Genomic DNA, 9,611 nt, shown 5'->3' with positions numbered 1-9,611 from the left:
TAAAATGAAAAACATAAGTCCTTCAACCTTGCCTCACTTCCATGGATTGACTACCGAAGATCCTAATACCTTCTTGTTTGAATTTTTTGTTCTCTGTCGAACCTATGACTATGCAGAAGATGAGCAAAAGTTGAAATTGTTTCCTTCTACCCTCAAGGATGCAGCATTGCGCTGGTTCATGGGGTTACCTGGAAACAGCATCACAACTTGGGCTCAAATGCAACAAGCCTTTAACAACAAATATTGGGACTACTGTAGATCAAAGGATACCAAGGAAGAAATCTTCTGAATGACCATGGGAAGTGATGAGTCCTTAGAAGACTATGAAGAGAGGTTTCAGCTCAGTTATAAAAGGGCCAGGTGCACACTTGACCCCAAATCTCTGAAGTTGGTCCTGCTCAGAGGAGTCCCTGAAGACCTTCTAGATACCCTCCATTTGCTGGCTGGGGGAGACATCTACCAACTACCTTATGATGACATAAAGACTGTGTTTAGAAACCATTCTAGGTCAGCCAGAAAGAGAGGTAGGGGAAGTCAACCTTTAGCCAGTACATCCTCATCTAGTTCATCTATTAGAAGTCAATTTGAGAATCGACTAGAATATTTCAAGAGCGAGATGAGGCAGACTCTTGCCATGCAAATGGATACCTTGCATATCAAAAGGAAACAAGAGGAAGCCGAGAGGGCTTTGGCCATCTTTTGTCCTAGGTGCACTAGAAGGCACCCTCGGAACGAATGTCCATTGAACTCTATAGAAGTGTGTTCAGTCTGTGAAGAAGACCATCCTACAAATCAGTGCCCTTCCTTTCCCAGACTTAAAGCTGCATATCAGGGGGCCGAAGGAGCCACTGAACCACTCTATTTCATGAACCAAAGGAGGCCACATGGGCCTAGACCTTACCAGCAGGGAATGCAAGGGACATCCCAGACCTATTACAACCCTAATCAAGCCACTTCCATGCCTTCTTGGGGTCCCCTTGCTCATCCTTCCTGGTCCACACCCCCTCCTTGGTCATATCCATCTTAATACCATGCTCAACCAGTTGCTCATTTGTTTCACTCTTATGCTCAGCCATAGCCTCAGTGGAATGCACCTCATCAGGGGTGGAGGCGCCAATAAAACTCTCCTCCTGCTTTTTTACCTCCACTACCTGTTCAACCACAACCATTGCCTCTTGCTCCACCAAGGCAACCTCAAATACCTGCTCAACCGAACTCGAACCCCAATAATAGATAGGCCCAGCAGGTATATAGTGGATAAAAATCATGCCCGACCTATGTTGTGGAGATTTAGGAGATTAACATATGATCTCAAAAGGTTCTCCCAGATATCCAACCTCCCCCTAACGAGGATGAGGAAAAATAGGAAAGTGAACCAGAGGCCATTCCACCCTTTCCTGAGAGATTAACTGGAACCACACAACCGAACCCAGAAGAAACTGAACTTCTGGGAGAATTAAAACAGTTATGTGTAAAGACACCACTTCTCCAAGCCATAAAGGATGTGCCTATATACAACAAGGTGACCAAGGAGAAGTGCTTTAGGCACCCAGGCAGGCGCAGGAGTGATGCTCCAACCATCAATGTCATAGGAAAACTATCCAACCTGATGTTGGGGTAGGTGATCTGTCTAAAACATCTATACCCTAGACGTCTTGTAGTCGATGTCCACATTAATGGCACCATAATCCCCCATACCCTGATTGATATAGGGGCTACCATTAATGTGATGACCATGGACACTATGCTCAAGCTCAACCTTTAGGGCTCCCCGAGAAAGACCACAATAGTACTGTAGTTAGCAGACTGCTCCACCATGACCTTTGAAGGGATTATGGAAGATGTAATGGTCTCCATCGATTCTTGGGAATACCCTGTTGATTTCCTAGTTCTCCAACCAAAGGCAAAGCTCACTGTGTATCCTCTCATCCTGGGAAGACCTTGGTTGGGTACTGCAGATGCCTACATTAGTTGTCGAGCTGGGAACATGACAATCAAGAATGGGCATATGTCCAAGTAGCTAGCCCTATATCCTCCTGCCCAACCTTTATTAGAACATGATTTACCTCTCTGGTTGGAGGAGGAAGATGAGGATGAAGTCTATTCCACACCACTGTGTGCTGTAGAAGCTACCATGGGAGGCCCACATACCGAGGGTGATATTATTAAAGACTTGATTCAGAATCCACCCCCCAGTGTGTTGCCATTAAAAGAGCTGGTGGAAGAAACCCAAGCCAACCCTTTAGTTGATCTCTGTGTGGCTGATCCGACCTCTCTCTGAGTTAAGAATGTGGAATTTGGCCTAGAAAGGACCTTGAAGATAAACTCATCCCTATCCACCTCTCAGGAAAAAGAACTATGTAGTTTATTGAGAAACCACTCGGATGCTTTTGCTTGGAGCTATAAGGAGATGAAGGGAGTCCACCCTTTAGTCTGTACCCATCACATCTACATTAAGGAAGATTGCAAACCAGCCAAGCAGCCTCAAAGGAGGATTAATCCAGCCCTTAAGGACATTGTCAAAGAAGAACTGCAAAAGTTATTGGATCTAGGATTCATCTACCCCATCTCTGACAACGAATGGGTCTCTCCTTTGGTGCTATGCCAAAGAAAAATGGGAAGTGGAGAATCTGTGTCGATTATTGAGAACTAAACAAGGCCACCAAGAAGGACAATTTTCCTTTGCCTTTCTTAGATCAAGTGTTAGACGGCCCGGAGGGGAAAAAGTTCTTCTCCTTCCTAGATGGGTTTAGCGGGTACAACCAAATCCAAATCAGCCTGGAAGACCAGGATAAGACCACTTTCACTTGTCCTTGGGGTACCTTTGCATATCGGGTCCTTCCTTTTGGGTTGTGCAATGCTCCTGCCACTTTCCAGAGAGCAGTACTGAGTATATTTGCTGAACTGGTTCATGATTCGGTGGAAATCTATATGGATGACTTTACCCCTTATGGTTCTAACTTCAAGGAAGCTTTGACTAACATGGGAAAAGTTTTAGACAAATGCATTGAAATGAACCTATCCCTCAGTGCTGAAAAATGCGAATTCCTACTGACTGAAGGGACCGTGCTAGGTCATACAATTTCTCAGCAAGGATTACAGGTGGATCCCAACAAAATTTCCATCATCCAAAGGGTCCCACCTCCTCAAAAGGTAAGAGATATTCAGAGTTTCCTAGGCTTAGCAAGGTATTATAGAAGATTCATTGAGGATTTTAGTAAGCTAGCCTCTCCATTCTTTGGTCTTTTAGGGAAAGATGCTGAGTTGACATGGACTGACAACTATCAAGAGGCTCTGGATACCTTGAAAAGTAAACTAGTGACTGCCCCAATTTTGAGAGGATCAAACTGGGCCCTACCTTTCCACATTCATACAGATGCCTTGAACAAAGCGATAGGAGAAACATTAGGGAAAATTGATGAGAAGCTACCTTATGCCATATATTTTGTAAGTAAAAACTTGTCCAAGGCAGAATTAAACTACACTGTAACCGAAAAGGAGTTCCTAGCTGTAGTCCATTCCCTAAATAAGTTCAGACACTACATCACTGGCTATCAAACATTCGTACACACTGATCATGCTGAAATTAGTTATTTAATGAACAAACTAGATGTAAATGCTCGTATTATTAGATGGTTACTTTTATTGCAGCAATTTGATTTAACCATTATTGATAAGTCGGGTAAGGAAAATGTTGTTGCTAATTTTCTGTCTAGACTAGAATTGCTTACAGGAGAAGAAGGAATGGTGGATGATTGAATGCCAGATGAACACCTATTTTTTATCTCAGTACTCTCTCCATGGTTTGCTGATATAGCAAATTACTTGGTTTCAACACAGTTTCTGCCACACCTATCCTCAAAAGAGAAGAGCAAGATCGTGAGGAAAAGTTCCCCATTAACCTGGATTGGGGGCAACCTTTTCAAACTTGGCCTAGATCAGATTTTGAGGTGATGTGTAAGGGAGGAGGAAGTTTTTGACATTCTCTTAACCTGTCATGATGGGCCCTGTGGGGGCCATTTTGCAGCAAAGAGGACTGCCTTCAAAATTCTCCAAGAAGGTTACTATTGGCCCACTCTTCATCAAGATGTCAGGAGTTATATCAGCCAATGTGACTGATGTCAAAAGATGGGGAAACCTACTCCAAGGGATGAGATGCCCCTGCAACCTCAAGTGACTTTCGAGCCATTTGAGAAGTGAGGCATGGACTTTGTGGGTCCTGTCAACCCTCCTTCAAAACATAAATCTTACATCATTGTGTGCACTGATTACCTGACAAAATGGGCAGAAACAAAGGTGATCAAGGCAGCAACAGAAGAAAAAGTAGCTGAGTTTTTGAGAGAGAATATCTTCTACAAGTTTGGCTATCCAAGAGAATTAGTCACAGATCAAGGGAGTTAGTTTACCCCCAATCTGATTGAAGACCTGCTCACATATCACAAAATTAAGCACAGAACTTCCACCCCTTATCATCCGCAGGCAAATGGATAGGTGGAAGTCACTAATAGAGCTTTGGAAGAAATTTTGACCAAGGTAGTGAGAAGCAGCAGAAAATATTGGGCAGATCGATTGGTTGAGGCCACCTGGTCCTATAACACCACTTGGAAAACCACCACAAGGTTCACACACTATGAGCTGGTCTATGGGAAGAAGGCCTTGCTGTCAATTGAATTTGAATATAACACACTAAGGATGACAACTCAGCTGGACCTAGATCTCAGCCATGCACAAAAGGACAGATTACTTCAGTTAAATGGATTGGATGAACAGAGATTGCAAGCCCTTCTCCACTCAAAGGTAGCCCAACTTCAAAGGAAAATATGGCATGATAGACACCTCAAAGAAAAACAATTCCTTGAAGGAGATTGGGCGCTACGGTATGATTCAAGGTATAAAGATTTCAAGGGCGAACTGAGGACAAGATGGCTGGGGCCATACATAGTAGAAAAGTGCAATGACAATGGTTCAGTTATGATTCGAACCATCGATGAAGAAGCCATCTCCATGCTCGTTAATGGGCATCAGTTGAAGATATATAGGAAGCCCCTCTCCAAGCAAGAATTCATGGAGAATCTGAGTAAAACAGTGTTGGTAGTGGAGTAGGTCTCTGCCTCCACTCCACCCACACCGTAAACACAAAAAAACAAAAAACAAAAAACAAAAAAAAAGAAAAGAAGGAAAAAAGACAAAAAAAAAGAGAAAAAAACAGAAAAAAGAATAAAAGATCCCTGGGTGAAAACCTCCTGGAGGCACATAGGGTAGGCAGTGAGGGTGAAAACCTCCTGTAGGTGCCCCAACTATCTCAAAAAAAAAAAAAAAAAAAAAACAGAGAAGAAAAAAACATAAAAACTAACTTCTTTTGAATGTATTGCAGATTGTAGGAGGGTCACGGAAGAAAAAAGACATGGACAGGTTGAATACTACCCTGATAGATCATTTCTCCATCGCCATTGTCTTTTCCGAGGCCCTGGTCTCACTTGTTTTGGAAATTATGCGTCGTACTGGAAGCTATGTGCATTCTACAGGAGGCTCCCGTAGAAGCCACTGAGAGCTTGAAATCAAGTTTAGAAAAGAATCAAAAGGCTAGAAGTTTATCCAGAAGACCTGTGGAGCTCACTGCCACCATTCATCCCGCCAACCCTTCATTCCATACCTATGCCACTGCATTTACACTCACTTCTTTCTTCCCTGCATAGAAAACACAGAAATTCTGTTTCTTTCGTTTTTTTTTAAATGATGAGGAATAAAACAGCAACATCCTTAAACTTGTTTCTTACCTAGTGCATACCAGTCGTCTTTCCTTTTCCTTCAGAACCTTCCTCAGCTATCTTTTCAATCCCTGCTCAAACCTTAGCCAGAAATTTTAGAGGGAGAAGGAGTTACGGGAAATCCTGCGGGATTCCTGTAACAGCTGATCCCCTTAAAAAAACAAGCTCCAGAAGCAGGTTCAATGCAGCCACAGGTGTATACAATGTGCAAGGAGTTGTTCCTGATTAGAAGATCACCAACATGAGGTAGACAAGTCACCAGTTTAGAAGCCACGAGCGCTAACAGCAGCAGCAATCCATGAACAGAGTGCCAAAGTCTGAGCATGAAAAGCATGATAGCGACAAATAGGTAAGTGAGTAAACCCATTCCTCTGTTGCATGAATATGATTTAGAAACTACATGAATGATTGAGATGGTCATGATTAAACGAAATTGGTGGCCAGCTAACTGGCCACCCTCGTCCAATTCAAACAGCGTTCAGTGGGTGCAATCAGCACATGTGTTCAGTCAACTCGGGAAGAAAAACTCAAAACAGGTAGTGGTGTCAGCGTATAACAGGAATGATAGAAGTGATTGCGGGTAGGTGGCATGAAGAATCATAATGGCACTGGAGTAGGGACCAATGGCCCGAATGAAGATAACGTACCCTTCCTGCCACCTCACCTCGACACCGCAGAACATGCCATAAGCTTAAGTGCGCTACAGTTGAAGCCTCCACCACCTTTGTTTTCATTTGTATCGATGAGTTCTTGGTTGCAAAAAATCACCTACCACCTTCAGAACCTCGAAACAGTCGCTCTCTGCCAGTTTCGAAACCCTTCCGCTTATTGGGCTCTACAGGAGCATTATCACACTCTACAGGGACGGAAACACAGTCCACATGAGCCTTTCTACAAGAAGGCCAGTGAGGAGCTCTGCAGAGGGAAAATTCGGGATTTTATGCCAAATTCGAGCTCGAAAAAGGTAGGCTCAAAAAACCCACTCTGCATGTTATATATCTACAAAAGGTGGTGGGATTTGAAGTGAAGTATTGAGTTGAAAAAGAAAAAATGAGAACAGAAGTCTACCTGTGTTTTCTTTGAAATATATACAGTCTCTCCATTTTACTCTCTGCACTGAAAGTTTGTCTCTTTCTCCTCTGTGATATTCTCCTGTATGAAGAAGTGATGCAACCATAGGAAATTAAGCCTGTAAAATAGTAAATTTGCATTGGGTGGTCTGCTTACTTTGTGAAAAGAAAAACATTGTCTTACTCTCTGTTTTTTTTTGAAAAAGAGAAAAAAGATATTGATTTCCTCAAACAGCCCGAGAAGTAAATTAAAGTTGAGAACAGAGTTTGAAGGGTAGGAAAGTTACAATTTGTTTTTGTTAAAAAGAAGAAACATGAAAAACCCTCTCTGGTTCCAGAAAGAAAAAACCTCAGTTGTTCCTCTATTTTCGGGTTTGAAAATTTGCTACCTTCCTCCTCACCTGAGAATTTCCAGCAGTCACTAAACATCATGACAAGGGGTTTTATGAGAAAGGAGCCTCTGAATTCCACCAAATTGCATGAACACCCAGAAGTGGTAGCCCTCTTTACCAGGGCAAATTGGATGCCTTTCTTTGAGAAATTTCATGGGTATGATGAGGAAGTTACAGAGGAATTTTTATTGTCTTTAAGACCCCATTCAAAAACTCATGCTACAGTCAGTTTCAGGGGTCTAACCATAGAACTTACACTAGATTTCATCAGCAGAATTACAAGTCTTCCACTTGGGCTCCCCTGGAGCAAAGAAGAAAAACCACTAGGACAGGTTGCTAAAAAGACCTTTTTCTAGCCTGATGAACATCCTATGGAGGATAAGAATGGGATCAGAAGGACAAGTATACCTTATCCATGGGGTGAGGTCAGCTATCAGATCATGAAGTATATCTCCTGTGAAGGAAGATACAACATCGTTTATGGTTATCATTTCAGACTATTACATGAACTAATATATGGAATGTACCTGCTTGCATCTAGAAAAATCAGTCTTCCATATTTTCTCCTCCAATCCTTGACAGAGTGTAGCACCAAATTGAATGCAGGGGTTCCAAACCAACCGGCTCACCATGGGCTCATTAAATTGCTAGTGGAGGATGCCCTTCACACTTACACAATCCCTATAGCCTGGGAGATTTTCAGGAACATGACTAAACAAGATGACATAAAAACTCTCACTGATGACCTTAGTCCATCTGGCAGTGAAGAGGAGGAACAGAAAGAGGAACCTGAGAAGGAAATCCATGAAGAAGCATAGAATATTCAATTGGAAGAATAAAGAGAAGAAAAATAGAGAGGAGAGGAGAAACCTAACACCACCATAGTTGAACCTAAAGCAGAGAAGAAAATAGCACCAAAAGCAGAAAAAAGGAAAAACCACAGCAGAGAAAAGGAAAAGGACAAGAACTAAAAAAAAGAAGCTCAAGACAACTCAGAAAAAGACTGCCACAGGAAAGGTAGAAATTTAGTAAGTAGAGGAGAAAACAACACCAGAGACAACATAAACAAAATCAAAGACAACAGACACAGGCAAAACAACAGACGAAGAGGAAGAAAAATAGCAAGAAGAAGTGTCTCCTGAGACACTTGCAAGAGAAGCAGCAGTTGTTCTTGCTGCACTTAGTACTCCAGCCAAGCAAAAATGGAAAAGGAAGAGACATCCATCTATGTACTTCAAAGCTCGAAAGAGAACCAGAATAAACATGGGAAAGCCTCAGCCATCTTCAAAGGAACCCATCATCATTAAGGATGCACCTACTGTAACAAGGGAGGAATCCTCCTCCAAAATCTCCATCACTTATGAGAGAGGGAGTCCTAAGACCTCTACCTGGAAAGGAAGGATCAAATTAATGGACTCTAAAGCAGTCCTACAGGAGGCGTAGACCTCTCTACAGAAGACATTGGCAAAGCTCAATGAAACTTAAAAACTTGAAAAGAAGGCAGAACAACAGACCCAGGAGGAAGATAAGGAAAAAGAAATACCAGAGCCTAGAGCTCAGTCTAACTTAGGCTCCTACTACAACCTTTTGGAAGGTGGGAAGATCATCCCACAAATGTTTGCAGTGCCTCTTTTCTTCAAGCTGGAAAAGGAAAGAGTCAAGACCCATACATGGATGCAGATTGCAAAATCAAAAGGGGTAGAAGACATTGGGCACATGGAAAACAGGTTGAGAGAGATGGGCAAAGAATTGAGCATGGTCAGGCATACAAAAAGCATCAAAATAGCTCAATTGCAGGAAGAAAATGAAATGTTGAAAAAGCAACTACAAGAAAGGGAACCTTAAGGAGGTAATGAGCTATCAATCTTAAAAGGATAGAAACAGAAAGAGGAACCCCAGGCAGGTAGTGAGGCAGCAAAAAGACAACAACAAGGAGAGGAATGCCAGATATATAGTGAGATATTGATGAAACAGCAATAGGGAAAAGAATCCTAGGTAGAAAATGAGGTGTTGATTTTGAAAAGGCAGCTATAGGAAAAGGAAGCCCAGTTAGCCTGCATGGCCAGCTGGGCAATGGAGGCATTACAGTGTAGGCAGCCAGCCAAATCATATGCACTATACCTCAAAGATTAGTGGCTCCAATTTTAGATTAAGACACTGGCCCAGAGGGGCACAATACCTTTTCAGGATTATGGCCAATTTATGCATTTATGTGATCATAGTTCAGCTGAGGATAAAGCGAAGCTAGCAGAATTTTACCTACACAACATGGCACTTACTGACATGAATTTATGGGATCCAAATGCTGCATTGGGAGACTTGCAGCTAATGGCTATGGCATCTTGGATGAGCCATGAAGAGAAGAGGGCAGTGGAAATCCA

This window comes from Pinus tabuliformis, chromosome 9, assembly GCF_031772625.1.
Source record: "Pinus tabuliformis cultivar Carrire ecotype Pingquan chromosome 9, CPIR1, whole genome shotgun sequence".
In the NCBI taxonomy this organism is placed as follows: domain Eukaryota; kingdom Viridiplantae; phylum Streptophyta; class Pinopsida; order Pinales; family Pinaceae; genus Pinus; species Pinus tabuliformis.
Note: the sequence above shows the minus strand (reverse complement) of the source record.